Source organism: Caenorhabditis elegans, chromosome IV (assembly GCF_000002985.6).
Source record: "Caenorhabditis elegans chromosome IV".
Lineage (NCBI taxonomy): Eukaryota > Metazoa > Nematoda > Chromadorea > Rhabditida > Rhabditidae > Caenorhabditis > Caenorhabditis elegans.
Genome location: NC_003282.8, coordinates 1,367,486 through 1,384,271, shown reverse-complemented (window position 1 = coordinate 1,384,271; position 16,786 = coordinate 1,367,486). Strand labels below are relative to the sequence as shown.

The 16,786-nt window shown below is 38.9% G+C and overlaps 2 non-coding genes across 2 annotated transcripts; both read left to right on the top strand.

Moving 5' to 3' along the window:
• Window positions 1-2,457: 2,457 nt before the first annotated feature.
• mir-4937 lies at window positions 2,458-2,567 on the top strand. The gene has a single exon (NR_052928.2). It is a non-coding gene; the product is annotated as a pre-microRNA mir-4937 (primary transcript).
• Window positions 2,568-10,885: 8,318 nt separating this feature from the next.
• Window positions 10,886-11,000, top strand: F58F6.9. Its single transcript, NR_052927.1, has one exon. It is a non-coding gene; the product is annotated as an Unclassified non-coding RNA F58F6.9 (non-coding RNA).
• The last annotated feature ends 5,786 nt before the right edge of the window (window positions 11,001-16,786 follow it).

Genomic DNA, 16,786 nt, shown 5'->3' with positions numbered 1-16,786 from the left:
TGGTCGAAAAAAATTTGGGGTAATTTTTTTTTTGAAATTTTTTGAAATTTTTTTTTTTCATAAATCCCTAAAATTTTTATGTTTATTAATCTTTTAAAATCAACGTAAAAATTGAGTCCAGCTCATTGAGAGCTTCCATTCAAATATAAACATGACCTACTTTGCTCCAATTTGAAATTTTCCGAGTCTCACCGCGAGCCTACAGTACCCCGCGCTGTGAGACCCAACTTTTGTGAAAATGGAGGAAAGTGGGGCATGATTATACTTAAATGAAAGCTCTTGACAAGTTGAGTGTGATGAAATAATCAGTTTTGGGGAACTTTGACAATTTAAACATTTTGAAAAATTTTTTTTTTTAAGTCAAAAAAAATTTTTTTTCCAAAGTTCTTTAAAAATTATCTCTAAAAACCGAAAGCCAGACAGTATCAAAGATTCGAAAGCTAGGATGTCTCACTTTCACTACTCGGGATGAATAGGCAATAAAGGTGGCGGGAGATCAACGGATACGTTAGCCGAGAGACAGTTTGAAGAATGGAACGGGATAAGCACCATTGTGTTCACAGGACAGACAAGAAAAAGAAGCACAAATGTGTTTCTTGGTGTCCGTAATAATGTGAGAAAATTTAAACTGAACTTTACCAAAAAAAGTTTTTGTTTCGATTAAAAAAAAAAGATTATTTTGATTGTTTCTTATTTTTAACAATTTTAACTCAAAAAATCGAATTCCTTGCAAAAAATCCAAAAATTTAAGCCCCATATTGCCCTGTTTCTGATAATTTTAAAATTTGGGGGCGCAGTGGCTCAACTGGGTAGAGGCTGGGCAGTGGCTCACAGGTCCGGGGTTCGAACCCCCGAGGTGGTAAATTATTTTGTTTTGATGATTTTGATATTATGAAGCTATGGAAAATGTTTGGAATTGGAGAAATTTAAAAAAAAATCGGTAGTATAATTTTTTCTGGAATAAAACCTTTTTTGAGGAAAATTCAATTTTCAGCTGATTTCTGTTATGAAAATTCTCCATTAAATTTCTGTCATTTTGACCCCAATTAGGCCTAATTAAGGTTTTGCAAAATTTTTCAGAAAGTTCGGGAAATTGGCCGAAGTGGCTCAACTGGTTACATGCTAAGCTATGGCGCACAACACCGTGGTTCGATTCGAGTCGGGGGCAAAAAATTTTTAATTTTTATCTGGTTTACTTTTTCAGAGTATGTTGGCAAATCAACGGTAAATTGGTTTTTTTTTTTGAAAATTCCAAAGAAAAAAGTCCAAACAATTGGCAAAGGGCCATTTTTTCACTTTTTTGAGGTCAACATGCACCGGAAAACTGGAATTTTTTGCAATTTTTTTCCGTTTGCTCCGAGAAAATCAAACAACACAACAGAGGCAACGGTGAACTTTTGACCCCTCCGCACCGCCCGGTCAAATGCCACGTGGCAAAGTAAATATTTGGAAGAAGGTTTTGTGATCGGGAGCATGATAAGGAGTGAAAAAAAATTAATTAAAAAAAGTGAAATTTAAGGGTAAAATGTTTTGAAAAAAAAATTATTAAAAAATTTTGGGTAACAAAATTTTCAGAATTAACAAAAAAAATTTGTCAAGAAAAATTTTTCTTCTAAAAAATAGCTTTTTTCTACGTATTTTTCAAAAATATTTTCTATATCAAATTAAAAACTTAAAATTTCAGAGAAAAATATGCAAAAAAAAAACCAAAAAATTCGAAAACAAAATTTTTTGTTGAAATCATTTTTTTAAGCTTTCAAATTTTCCCGGTCATTTCAATGCCACTTGGCAAGTTTTTCCGATTTAAAACAATAAAATTTTATTCCTAAAATTTAAGTTATTCAAAATATACAAAATCAAAAAAAAAACCGGATTTTGCCAACATTTTCTCTAAAATTTTAGAATTTTTTAACGGCCCTTTTGAGAAAAAATATTATATCACTGAAAAAATTTACAATAACTAGAGAAAAAAATTTCTCAGAAAAAAGGCTTTCTTCGTGATTTTGAAAATTTGGACTAAAAAATTTTAGCCCCAAAAAAAATCTTCCAAAAAATTTTCAAAAAAAAGTTACGCCGCCACGTGGCAAATTGTAAGCTTTTGTATTCTTTGAAGGATATGAGAAAAGAAGGGGAACAAGAGTGCAAGCCGGGGGGCTTCACACAGGTGAATTTCCACGGAAAAACCGGTTTTCAGCATGGGATAATGGAGGCTAGTGGGGTGGTGGTGGCATAAAGGAGGCGGAGGCGAATGGTCAACGAAAGGTTGATCACCTTGACTTGGTTCTAGTATTAGTTTAGATTGTTCTTGGAAGAAAAAAATTGTAGAAAAAATTTTGGAAAAAAATATTTCCAGAACATTTTTTTAAAGCTCAAAAACCTTAAAACCCAAATTCCTTTCAAAAAATTTATTAATTTCTCGACCATATTGACATGTCCTTGATAATTTTGAAATTTTCAGATTTTGGGCGCAGTGGCGCAACTGGGTAGAGGTTGGGCGGTGGATCGCAGGTCCGAGGTTCGAACCCCCGGGGTGGTAAATATTTTTGTTTTGATGATATTGACTTTATTAAACTATGGAAAGTGTTTGGAATTGGAGAAATTTGGAAATATCAGAAAAAAATCCATTAAAAAAATTCCAAAAATGTTTTTAAATTATAGTTTTATCGATTAATTCTATACAATTTTCATGTTACAGTTTAAATTAAAAAATATAGGCTACGCCACTTATCGGAAAAGGGGCGTGACATTTTTTGAAATTTATCTGAATATTATAAACTTCCCATGCAAACATTTGAAATAAAAATATAAGTGAGTAAGAAAGAGGCGGAGCGTATTTTCTGAAAAAAAAACCTAATAAAGTTCCTAAAACTTGGCCAAAGTTAAAAAAAAAACCATCTCGTTGTGCTCCATGCTCCAAGCTTCCTGAAAAATCAAAAATTTGGAAAAGAAATCCAAAAAGAAACGAATAATAAAGTGGGCGGAGCCTGAGCCAACTACCATAACTTGTGTGGGGTGACTGACTGGTGGCAGAGCTCAAGCGAAAGGCTAAGAAAAATGGGCGGAGTCGGTGCACGGAGCCAAACAAAAAGTTAGAGGGAAGAAATTCCAAAAACAAGAAAGAAAAAAAAAATAAGCAAGAAGTGGGCGGGGCTTAATTTTGAATAAAAAATTCGAAATCATTTTAAGTTGTATAAAATTTTATATTTTAAGTTTCTAAAACTCGAAAAAAAATTGGAAAAAATTTATTGAGAGATTTTTTCCTCCAAAAAATATTTCTCCTCGAAAAAAAAGTGGGCGGAGCCTAGATATATGGCTCAACTGGTAATAGTACAACAATAATACAACTGAAAAGCCTTCACCATCATACTATTTGCCCTTCCCTGTCCGGCCGATAGGCTCCGCCCACTTTTAGTGGTCAAAAATAGGAAGGGAGACTGTTCAAACAGTTGACCATCATCGCCTTCCAAAAACTAAAAATTTTTTGGCTTTGGCAGGCAAAAATGAATTTTGATAGTAGAAGTGGACGGGGAACTTTAAGTTTCAAAAAAAAAATCGTGAAAAAAGTTGGAAATGTTAATGAAAAAAACTAGCTTTTTGGAATATTTTGTCCGATTTCTCATTTAAAGATAGATTTCTACAAGTTCTAACTAAATAATTCGAATTCCCTGCAAAATTTCAGTTTACGTGACCCACATACTTCCCTGATTATGAGAATTTCGAAAAATGGGGAGCAGTGGCTCAACTGGGTAGAGGTTGGGCTATGGCGCAGGAGACAAAGGTTCGAGTCCCACGGTGGGTTGGCAAATTTTCTTTCTATTGTTTGTGCTAAAATTACGCTGTTAGGAAAACGGTAGGACTGTGAAAATTGAAGTTTCAATAATTTTTGGGGACTAATTTTCAAAAATAAAGTTCACATTTTAATTTTTTAATTTATTAATTTACTTATTTTATCTCAAAAAGTGTTTCTATCTCGAATTAACAAAAAAACCACAGCCACCAGGACTCGAACCTCCGACCTTACGACCTAACAAACAAAAGACAAACCTCTACCCAGTTGATCCACTTTGACCCATTTTTCAAAATAAAAATTTACCGGTACAGGGTCAACATGGGCCAATTTTTTATTAACAACTCTAGTTTTTAACTTAAATACTAATAAAATGAAAAAAAAATTAGGTGGGTTTTTTTTTTGAAATACAAACAACTATAAACTAAGAAATTCCAAAATCATATGATGTTTGCTGACCTACTGGTTGTTGGAGGTATCATTTAGAGGCTTGTAACCTAAAATTAGGCAGAGTTCAAGTAAGCCGCCACCGCGCGCGTGCAAAAAGGTTGGTCAAATGATGGGAAAAGGGTGGGCGAGCAAGCGATAAACATTTTGGAAGTTTGAGAGCTTTTTTTTTAAAATTTATATTAATTTTTAGCACTACAAACATTGAAATTCGAGTCGCTCGCGGAAAATCCGCTCCCATAATTTTCAATATTTCCAAAAGGGTAGAAGTGGCGCAACTGGGTAGGGCTCAGGCTGTGGTGCAGAAGGTCATAGGTTCGAATCCCTCAGGTGGGAATTATTTTTGTTTGAGCTTGTTTTACATGATGAAGCTGTTAAAAGTTAACAGAAATTGTTAACTTTGTAGTTTTCGGAACTTTTGAAAGACTATGGTTGTTTTTTTTGAGCAAACCCTGTTGTCAAATTGTTTTTAAAACTTGCATAACAAAAATTCGAATTTCTCGCAAAAATCCGTTAATTTGACCCCCAATTTGACCTATTTCCCGTAAATTTCAATTTGTCCAAGTTGGTAGAAGTGGCGCAACTGGGTAGAGGTCAGGCTGTGGTGCAGAAGGTCAGGCCTTTGAGCCCACGTGGTGGAATTTTCTTTTTTTTGTTTGCTGAATAAGATAGACGACCTCTAACAAAGAGACTGGTAGACATTTAAATTGTCAGACTGATTTTTGAAAAAAAAAATCCTAAAATTTAGCAAATTAAGTACTGAGTCACTCCGTGGGGTGCCAACAACAACTGTACAATAACACCACTTCCTTAGTTCAAATTCTGTGTACACTGAAACTGATAACCTTCGCCCTCATGTTTGGAGTTGGGTTCAGGGGCGCTTATCACTGATAACGAGTCGAAAATTTTCAGGCCGAACGACACTCACTTGCCAATGTGTACATGATAAGGGGAAACTTTTGAATTTTTAATGATCGCATCACCCTATCGAAATAGTACTATTCGAAATGGTGTGGCCTAGAAATTGCAGGAAAAAGGGGCCATCGAAAAATTATTGTTACATGAAGTCTTTGATGAAGCCTGACAAAATACACATAATATATTTTAGGAATCTCAAAAAGATAGATTTTGAGCCAGGTTACCGCTGTTTAAAATTGATGGCCTAGTTTTAAAATTTCTAGGCCGCCTATTTCGAAAATTGGTTCAAATTTAGCATTTTAAAAATTTCATATTGACGTGAACATTTTGACAGCCAGAAAAACGAGATAAAAACAAATTTTATTACGGCCTAGTTTTAGGATTTCTAGGCCACGACATCTAGTTTGGATGTTGTATTTCTAGGCCACCGGATTCAAAATACATAGAAAAATTGATGAAACTGATAGTTTACAGTATCGGGAAAAAAAACTTAGAAAAATAAGAAAATCTGGAAAAAGACACCAAAAATGAAGTTGGTGGCCTAGTTTTTAAATTTTTAGGCCACCAATCTAAAAATCGTCATAACTTATCTTAAAATCGGTTGTTTTCGAATTTGAAAAAAATTGCTTAGCTTATGACAAGTTGAAAAACATACTAAACATAAAAAAGTAACAGCGGCCTAGTTTTGGATTTCTAGGCCGCCAAATGTATTTTGGAAGTTGGGCTTCTAGGTCACCGGATTTAAAATAGTTAGCAAAAGCGATAAAATCGATTTTTTACAATATCAAGAGACCTAGGAAGTAAAAAAAGCCATTCTGGAAAAAAATATCAAAAATAAAATTGGTGGCCTAGCTTTTAGATTTCTAGACCGCCAAGCTTATAATCGTCATAATTCGGTTCATAATCAACTTTTTTTAATTTAAAAATGTTTTGACCTTGTCAGAAGGAAACTACAGTAATCCCAGACCAACAAACATATGAACGGTTAAAAAACTACAGTAACCCTGCCAGAGGAACCTTGAAGCTTCTTCCTCAAGAGGAAAGGCGCGAAAAGCTATTGTTGGAAAGCTTCTCCTCATCACAGTTGTGTTAGATATCAGGGACCGGTCTTTTTCCGGGTACTCTCTCTCTCTCTCTCTCCCCTCTCCCTGCCCCCTTCGGACGGGAGAGAAGCCAGCCAACATAACCCCCCACCTCCCCGGGAGGGGGGCATTCGGTATGTACTGCTGCTTCTGCTGGCTGACCAGCGCCCAGATAGTCATTCTCCCCCTCCTTCGATGCCCTGCCAGAGTTCGGTGCGCGCGGAAACTGGTTCCGCGTCCCCCCCCCCCCCGGTGGCGGCGGTCAATGAGAAAATTGCGCGCGGAATGGTTTTTTGGGGGAAAGATGATCGGGAGAGAATTGTTGGCAGGCAGCTAGCAGCTTGGGAACGTTGCAAGGGGGTTTGGAACTGCTGGGGAAGCTTGAAATTCGGATTTGAAAGGGCATGGTGCATCGAGAGTACATATTGAAAGCTAGAACAGGAAGGACTTAAAACATTTTAGAAAAAGCTCAAAGTTCAACTCGAAATAGAATCCGAGACATTTTGAGTACGTTAGGGGTCATGGTGCATCGAGAAAAGACTGCTGAGAGCTAGAAGAAGACTTGGGCCGGTCTATGTTAAAAAACACTAACCTTGGCCTAAAACATAGCTAGAAGCTTCTAGTCTTAGATATTATGGTTATGGTACATCGAGAAGAAACATTTGCTCAAGAGTGACCTTAGGCTGAGCTAATCAAGGTCATGGTGCGTTGAGCTTGGTAGCTTGGGAGCCTAGAGGTTTCCGGGAAAATGAATAGGCATGCAATAAAAGTAGCATATCCTAGGTTAACAGTATATTATAATTTTTATTTCGAAACTGAGTAACGACGTGCATCGAGCCATAATTTCTAGTTTGACTAACTTTTCGGTACACTGAGGCTCCTAGAAGTTTCTTGAATATTATAGCTCTGTTTCCAAGGTTGCATACAATCTAGAAACTCTCCAGGCCCACTGGTCTTTCGCACGGAACCCTGAATCACATAACAGTTACCCCTGATCATAGGAAAGACTTCAGTGGCTCAGTGGCCTTGGTCCTGGGGCTCATGGTGCATCGAAGGATCCAGAAGCTTAGTTAGGAGCTTGTAGACCACAAAACTAATGCTTCGTGGTGCAACGAGGAGCTCCGTAGAGGTACAATATTTTTCTGGCGGGCTTGATGAGCAAGTTTTTAAGCCACGGGGTAAAGTTTATAGAAAAAAAAAGCTGAAAAAGCTACACCCCCGCAAAAAGTTCAAGACCCTCTCATGTGGTGTGGTGCGAATGCAAAAACGCCATTTATCTGACATAATTACATATCTAGCCTCACAAGCCTTGAAAGCAAGTTCATCTACCGTAGCCCCAAATGGCATGACACCCTTTCGATTGCACAATCAAGATGGGGGTACGACGGTGACAAACAGGATTATTCCGGCCCCTTGGTTTCGCGTTGTTGCGCCTCATCATCAAGTGTGAGGAATCAAGGAAATTAGGTTGAACATGAAGGGGGAGGTGGTGATGACAAAGAGCAAAAGGAGCCGGGACCCAAGAAGGGGGAGGAGACAAAGGGGGTACTTGGGGAAGAGGGTCTATGGGAGATTATGGCCTGGCAATGTGAAAATTTATAAAAAATTGAGTGAGAAACATACTGTAAAATCCCTTAGGCGGAGATAAGGAGACATGGTGCATCGAGGAGAGGAAAGTAAACTTCTAGGAAATTCTAGTCACGGTTTTCCAGGGACCTAGACAACACCCATACTTGTTGGGAACCCGTAAATCATTCACTGTAAGTGTAATGAGTGGTCTTAACCTAGTTTGTGAAATTTCGAAGTCCGAAAGCATTCTGAGATAAGTCCCGAAATTTGGAGTTGTCCGAGTTAAGATCCTACTATTCTTGTTCGATGAAAAACGTAAATATACAACACTATTACTCACGGGTTTCCCGTGGAAAAATTGAAGAGTAGGAAATGAAAATGAAAAAAAGGCAAGTTCAAATAAAAAAGTGAGCAATTAGTGTTGTATATATACAATTGAGTGGGGTCATATTAACAGGTATGCGAATAAATTTCGGAAGTTTTACTTCTGAGATTTGGTTAAAAAACCAGATTTCTAAGTAAGGTTGATGTAAAATTTGATGGGAAATTGGAAGAATTTTACTTAACTGGCCTAATTTCAGGTCCGATGAGGGTGAGCAAGTAAAGTTTGAAAAAAGAGCTCGTGAAAAGTCAAGAGATCGGAAGCTTTAGGAGCCAAGGTAGTTGGAAATTTTTTATGAAAATCGAAAAACGTTAGCTTAGGAGGTCATGAGTCCATGATTCAGAAAATATTCAGGGAATGATTTCAGGAAATAGGAAATATAAAACTACTTAAATCATATAATCTTATTCGGATATGGAAAAAGTTACCAAAGGAAGAAAAGTCCAAGAAGAAGAAGAAGAAACTCTCTTTCCTTAGCGCCCTGTCCGCCGGCGGAGAGGGAGGCGCTAAAAATAACCGCGCCGTTTGCTTAGCGGCATCCAGGCCTCCCCCACCCTACTTGATCTATTCCGGACGCCGGGCAATGCCCAGCGCGGAATGGTCAAGACGCAGATACACACAGAGCTCTGGAGACAACGCAGCGCATACCGTTTGTTTGACCAGGATCGTCTATCTCCGCGCGAAAAAAGAACGCATGGAACGGGAAGTGTGTTTTTAGTGGGATGGGGGAGGGGGTGAGAATGGAATGGCAGGAGGAAGGCTTTCCGGGTTGCAGGGGCTTGGAGAGAACACCTTTGGAAAGCAAACACCAAGTTTGGAGGGTTGTTTGAAACAAGACTTCCGAGGTGCAAATTAGAAGGTTCACAAGAACCCAGGGGCTTCCAGACTAACCAAAGACATGAGATTTCTCAGAGAGAGTTCCGATGTTCAAACGAAGTCGGTGACAAACATTTTGTATTTATGACTAGGTGCCTGCGTAGGATACACTCTAGTAAGCCTCGTGGGCAACCTTGGAAGTTTCAGGGTCTAAGTACTTCGGTGGTCTGCCAAGCTTTGGGGTCACCATGAGGATTTGAAGGTCCAACAACATCAAGACTCGTCCTTACAACCTTCGGGTCATAGTGGCCACGCAAAGGATTAGTAAACCTGCAAGTTTCTAGAAGGGCTGAAAGCCACAGCAAGCGGGAGTTGAAATTCAAATTCCTGGAGTTCGCCACGGGGCTCAGGTAGATCACAAGCTTTAAATGTGTCCTTAGGACTTTTGGATTAGTGTTGTCGGTCCTCCTGGAAGAATCGATTGCCACAGTGACCGCTGGAAGGATTAGTTAGCCTGGACGTTGCTAGAAAGCCTTGTGGGCTGTCTTGGTAGCTTCAGTGAGCGGAAGTCGGTCTGGAGACTTTGGCCGTCTACCAAGTCTTGTGAGTTATCAGGAGGATCGGAAAGTTCAAACGCTGCGAAGATGATCCTTCGCATCAGACACTTTGGCAGGCCGAGAAGATTCTTGGAAGTATCAGCAAGCTGTAGTTTGCCTGGGAAACTTCAGAGGCCTGATCTTGGAGAACCCTCTAGGATAACGTCAGTAGCATCATGCTTTAAAAGAAGATCAAAAGCTTAGCAGATGCATTGGATGCATCAAAAGGTTCCTAAGTTCACCAAAAATCTAGAGACAAGAATATTAGGTGGTCATGTACACATTCCTAACTAGTTACGTAAAACACTCGAAAAAAAGTTGCACAACACGATGTATAATGCTGGTGAACATACCATACTAGTGAGGGATCAAGCAGTAGGGGAGCGCGAGTGAACTGGTTCTTTTTTGTTTCGAAAAAGCAACGACGATTATGGTGGTCATCGTGGCGCGCGCGCGGTCATATCGGGAATAAAAGCCGCTTGAATTGGGCAACGACCGGCTTCGGCGGGATATAGGACAGAGGGTACTTTTACGGAGGGCAGCAGCATGGTGGGATTGGAGATCCTACCCTGCTTTGAAAGGCTTTCAAGTACTTGAATTGGGCTCTACTGGATTTTCTGGAAGCTCGGAAGCTTCCCTAGCTTTGGATGCTCCTAAAAAGCCGCCGTATCAGCGAGGTACTTCCGAAATCAAAGTCGTCCTAAAACTTCTGAGGAAACTATTCGTATCCTACGAAGCTCCCGAATTCTCCGTGAAGTCTCTGAATTGGGGTTTGCTGGTCTTAGTGGATCTTCTGGAAGCTCGGAAGCTTTCAAGGCTCCCAGCAAGCCACCGTATCAGCTAGTTTCCTTTGGCCTATTCTGATAAATCGATTCTAATCGGCGCCGAAGCTAGTCCAATCAACTCCATGGAATTGCAGCTTCGGCATGCTTCAACGGCGTTTGGACTGACTTCGACGTCGATCATAATCGATTTACCAGAGGTCCAGAGTCAAAGGTGTCCTTAAACTTTTGAGGTGTGTTTCCTAGACTCCTTCTAGGCCTAAATGATCTAGGACTATTGGCTTGTCAGGCCGCGTCTGTTAAAAGGTAGCCAATGGCTTTTCAGCCCAATTTAAAAGATGCCTTCATTGTGTCCCCGGATCCTTCGATTCTCGATTCCTAGCCACTTTTCCAGCTTCCAAAACCCAACCTTTGCCATTCCATCTTTGAAGCTTTCGCCCTATCTCTTCTAATCCATCTTCTTCTTGTTCCGCGTAGCATCTCCCCACAATAACCTGATCGGCTACCCTTCCACCTCTAACAAATGTTCCGGTCACTTTAGACTGGGCCGCGATGAATTCGAATCAATCAAGGCTAGTTCGGGGGCAGAATCACACCTTCAAATGTGTGTGACGCATTCAATTTCGTAAGACGACAACGACTCAACCTGTTTAGGTCTCTCCCGCCGCAGACAATACGGAGAAGAAGAAGAAGAAGCTTGAGGCTAATTTGAAGACGGCGACTACGAAAATTGCACAATCAAAACAGCTTGACACATATTTATTCGGTCGCAAAAAATGGAAGGGGAACTGGTTTTTTTGCGGGGATCGAATGATGATGATGACCAATTCAAGAGGGGGAAGCTTCGATGACCGAATCTGGGCATAAGTACTTTTACAGAGGTTGAGACAATTACGGTAGTATATCATGTGGAGTAACATGGCGGGGGTTTTGGAAAAAGTTTTGAATTTGGCATAGCTGAAAACTAGGGCTTCCATGGTAGGCAGGCGCGGTTTCAGGGCCTGACGCTTGCTTGAAACCTGCCCGCCGTTCGCCCCTTTTTTGCATTTTTATGTGAACTTTCAAATTTCAAATTTTCATTTTTCTATCAATTCGTTGAAAATCGAATTTAAAAATTTAAAAACGTTCACGTATGAACTGCCGAAAAACTATCATTTTTAAGGGGTTCTGTCAATTTTTTAGGATTGTTTTCTACAGAAACAGCAGACTTTTTAGGCCAAATTTAAATTTTTACTAAAAATTAGAAAAAGGTAAATATCGTAAAAAATCACAATTTTTCGGAATTCCTGTTTGAAAATTGAACAATTTGCCTGAGAAAAGCTGCGAAAAAGTGGGGATTTTCATCCACAGAAAATTTGTTAACTACAGGAAATTTCAGGAATATCGAAGAAAACCTTCAAAAAATCATCTTTCCCCGGAAAATTGACAAAGTTCTGCAGAAAATGGTCACGATGCACCATGATCACCAAACTTTGGATTAAATAGTCTCTGACACCTAGCTTTCTTCCGAAAGGTGACGAAGTTCTCCAGTCTCAAATTGCCACCGGATGCACCATGTGCACCTAAATTTTATCTCATAGCCGAAGTGCCCCCAGCTTGAAAACGTTCTCTACTAAATTCACATCCATCCCTTGCTCAACTGGATAGATTGACCTAACATGACCATGATCCCCTAACACTCCTCCGCATGTTTCAACCACCCATGGTCAGCTGGGCTTTGTTGCAAAAACCCGATGCATCTGATTTAAAACTGTCCAGTACGTCGTCTCGGTGGGCAGATAGCTCAGTCGGTAGTGGTGGCCGCTAGCAGTCTGGAGGTCACGAGTTCAAGTCCGGCCTCACCCCTAGGTTCACCCAGCCTCTATTGGGAAGTGGAGCAATCCACGACTGGATTATCGGCCACAGTCCCCGGCTAGGACGTGGCTTAAATTACAGCCCAGAGGGATCACCACCAGGCAATGTACCTGAATCCCAGATCCGCAGTGCATAGCACTTGAAGAACGAATCGTCCTTTAATCCTTTAAAATTTTTTAGCCGAAATGCCCCCAGCTTGACAACGTTCTCTACTAAATTCACATCAATCCCTTGCTCAACTGGATAGATTGATCTAACATGACCATGATCCCCTAACACTCCTCCACATGTTTCAACCACCCATGGTCAGCTGGGATTTGTTGCAAAAACCCGATGCATCTGGTTTAAAACTGTCCAGTATGTCGTCTCCACCGATCTCATCGCAGGACGGCGACTACGCAACAACTGGATACAAGTTTCAATATTGTTTGGGTGAGAGGTTTGTCTCTCCCTGTCTGTTTGGTCTCTCCCTGTCTGTCGGAGGCTAATCGAGCGGATCACCGAAAACCGGTCTGTCGTCGACGGCAGCTAACAAGGGGTCATCTAGAAGAAGAAGCATGGGAGAGATCGAAGAGAATAGATAGAGAAACTTGAAGATGATCGGATGAGGATCAACTGCTGCTGGTGGTGGGGGGAAAGGAGAAGAAGAAGAGGATGATGTTGTGTCTCGAGAGTGGGGAAGAGAACTCGTTTTCAGGACGAACGGCTGAGAGGATTTGGATTCTGTTGAGGGGTTGGGGGTAACTGGGGACCATCTAAAAAACATTCAGAATTCCAGCAGCGGTTGACAAGATAATGCCGTTAAACATAGGTAATTTACTAATCAGACAATTTTTAGGATTTTTTTTTGGTCTCTGAGATCAAATCCAGAGCAACTGACTTATCTATTAAAATATTGGCTTGAAAATTTTCAGCTACCAAAAATTCGGGCACCTTTCCTTCCACAAGTTGGCCTTTTTTCAAGACTTTGGACCGTCAAAACTTTTTTTTGAGCAGTTTTCAGAACGTCTCACTACGAAATTTGGTGGTCTACGGCCTTTTTTAAGTCTAAAAATGCAAAATTCTCAGATCTCGGTACTCCATATTTCAATGTTCAGCTGGGCGGCAAACGATTTTTTCCGGCAAACCGGCAAACTGCTGGTATTGAACAATTCCGACAATCGGCAAATTGCCGGAATTTAAAATTTCCGGAAAATCGGCAAATTGCCGGAATTTAAAAGTTCCGGCAAATCGGCAAATCGGCAAACTGCCGGAATTTAAAATTTTCAGCAAATTGGCAAATCGACAAACTGCCGAAATTGGAAATTTCCGGAAAATCGGCATATTGCCGGAATTTAAAAGTTCCGGCAAATCGGCATATTGCCGGAATTTAAAAGTTCCGGCAAATCGGCAAATCGGCAAATTGCCGGTATTTAAAATTTTCAGCAAATTGGCACATCGACAAACTGCCGAAATTGGAAATTTCCGGAAAATCGGCAAATTGCCGGAATTTAAAATTTCCGGAAAATCGGCAAATTGCCGGAATTTAAAATTTCCGGAAAATCGGCAAATTGCCGGAATTTAAAAGTTCCGGCAAATCGGCAAATCGGCAAATTGCCGGAATTTAAAATTTTCAGCAAATTGGCAAATCGACAAACTGCCGAAATTGGAAATTTCCGGAAAATCGGCAAATTGCCGGAATTTAAAAGTTCCGGCAAATCGGCAAATTGCCGGAATTTAAAATTTCCGGAAAATCGGCAAATTGCCGGAATTTAAAAGTTCCGGCAAATCGGCAAATCGGCAAATTGCCGGAATTTAAAATTTTCAGCAAATTGGCAAATCGACAAACTGCCGAAATTGGAAATTTCCGGAAAATCGGCAAATTGCCGGAATTTAAAAGTTCCGGCAAATCGGCATATTGCCGGAATTAAAAGTTTCCGGCAAATCACGGCAATTGCCGAAAATTCTTGCCAAGTTGTGGTTTTGCACATTTTTTTCTGAATTTTTAAATTAATTTTAATTCTAAACGACAAAATTGTACGCATTTTGAAATTGAGTAAATTCTATGTAAGTATCTCAAGAAAACGGGAAAAAATTTCAAAAAGGCACGGTTTAGGGTGCCCATGTTATAAAAAATTTTTTTTAGAAACTTCCGGCAAATTTATATCCGACAAACGGCAAATCGGCAAATTGCCGCCCACCCTGCTCACTTCGATATACAGCTCAAAAATTCTGATCTTTCTGAAGACTTGAACTAATCAGACATTTTCCAAGTCTAATGCACCATGACCACTATATCAAAAAAGGGCATTCACACATAACATCTTGTAGGTCCATGGAAACAATTTCAAGGTTCCCACACCTGCAGCTGCACACGTGGCAACGGGCGTTCATTGAACTTTGTCCAAAGTCTCCGAAATTCATGCCTACCTACTAGGTCTAGAATAGGTTCCAGACCAAGAACCCTGAACACATACACACAAATATGTCGGAAATTTGAAAAATGGCAAAATTTTCCGAATTTGCCGTTTGCCAGAACGGTGTGTGTGTGTGTTTGCCACCTGCCCCTGTTATAGTTATCAATTTCTATAATGTCTGTAATTCTAATTGATATACCTCAGGTTTCACATAAATTTTGAGGGCTTACAGTACTATCTACCTTCAAACTCGTGGATCTCAAAAAATAACAGAGGTATCAAAAAGTGGTCAACTAACAAAAAATAAAAAAATACAATTTTTTCTCTATCCTTAATTCTAATTTAAAATCAAGACATTTTTCAAGGTACTCCAGCATTTCCAGATTCCAGACCAAAAATCCTGAACACACACACACACACACACACATATATATGCTCTAAAAATAGTCCCAAAAACTAGCAAACTGTACTACTGTTAAAGAGCAAACATTCACAGTATATGTATGTGTGTGTGTGTGTGTGATTGTCCGGCGATGGGCATCAAAATAGGGGAAAAATTGAAAAGGGGGAAGAAGCATGTGCACACAATTTGTATGAAGCCCCCCACTCTGTTGAAAAAGCAAATATGGGTGGGGAAGGAAGGTGTGTGTGTGTGTGTGTGTGTGTGTGTGTGTGTGTGTATGAACGTCTGATGTATATTCTGTATATTTTGAATAGTTTTCAGATTATTGAGGGACTTTCAGAGATGGGCAATAACTAACTATAACTGACGAAAAATTGGGGAGTTTTTTGGAAATTCGGCGAAAAGCAGTACAAAATTGAGAATCAACGGTTTTTATAGTTTTTAATAAATTCTAGACATTCTAAAATAGCTAACCCAAAAACTTCAGCTTCCCCGCTGAATTCTAACATACTCGCCGAGTCGCGGTTCGGTTGGGCATTGTGTGATACGGAGTGAAATTTTAGGACTAAAGGTAGCAAATTAGGGAAAATTTAACAAAACTGACAAAATCATTTTTTTTTTTAAGTGACAGAAATCACATTTTTTGAATTTTTTCAGAAATGTTCCAAATTTTTAGGTTTTTATAATTTTATTGACTTCTGCACATTCTAAAACCCCTAACCCTAAAAGTTCAGCTTCCCAGCTGAGTTTTAACATATTCGCCGAGTAGCGGCTCGATTGGGCAATGTGTGATACGGAGTTTGCCAAGTTGTAGTAACGGAAGGATGAAAAATCAGCGAGGAGGGTAGCGAATTAGGGAAAACTCCGTATATTTGAGAATTCACACACTTTTGAAAAAAATTTCACAATTAAAAAAAAACTGAAATTTTCTTTAAAAAAATTTTTTTTGAAATTTTTTTTTTTGAAATTCGGATTTACCTTTTATAGGTTTTTATAGTTTTATTGATATCTGTACATTCCAAAACTCTTAACCCGAAAATTCCAGCTTTCTCGCTCGATTTTTTCCATATTGGATGTGAGCGTAAATAGTAATACGGAGTTTGCTCAGTTGTAGTTATAACAAAATGAAATTTTAGGACTAGAAGTAACAAATTAGAAAAAATTTTTAAAAACTAACAAAATCATTGAAAATTCAAATAAAATCGCATTTTGGGAAATTGTCAAAAGTTTTGAAAAAACGGTTTTTCACTTTTTTTTTTCAGACATAAAAATCAATTTAATTGTTTTTTTCCAAATTTTTACGTGAAACTCTATGATTTTTAAATATAATATATTTAAATGTTTTTTTCAGTGAATTTTGCAAGTTCTAAACCATCTAACCCTAAAATTTCAGCCTCCCACCTGAATTTTCATAAATTGGGTGAGTAGCGACTCGGGGAGCAATTTTTGTGATATTTTATCACGCAATTTGCTTATTTTAAGCGCCAAAAAAACATGGAAATTCGAGAATATAAATTTTGGGAAGCTGCAGAATGAATGAAAACTGAGATTTCACAAGGAAACTTTGAAAAATTTTGGAAAATTTTCAAAAATAATTTTTTTCAAAATTTTTTTTGTATGTTTTTTTCAAATTATATTGATGAATAACCAATATTTCTTTTGAAAAAACACGGTTTCAAGGAAAAAAATTGTGAAAAAATGGCGAAAAAGTATAAAATTTTCACATGAATAGAAAAACGAAGACCTCACATGCC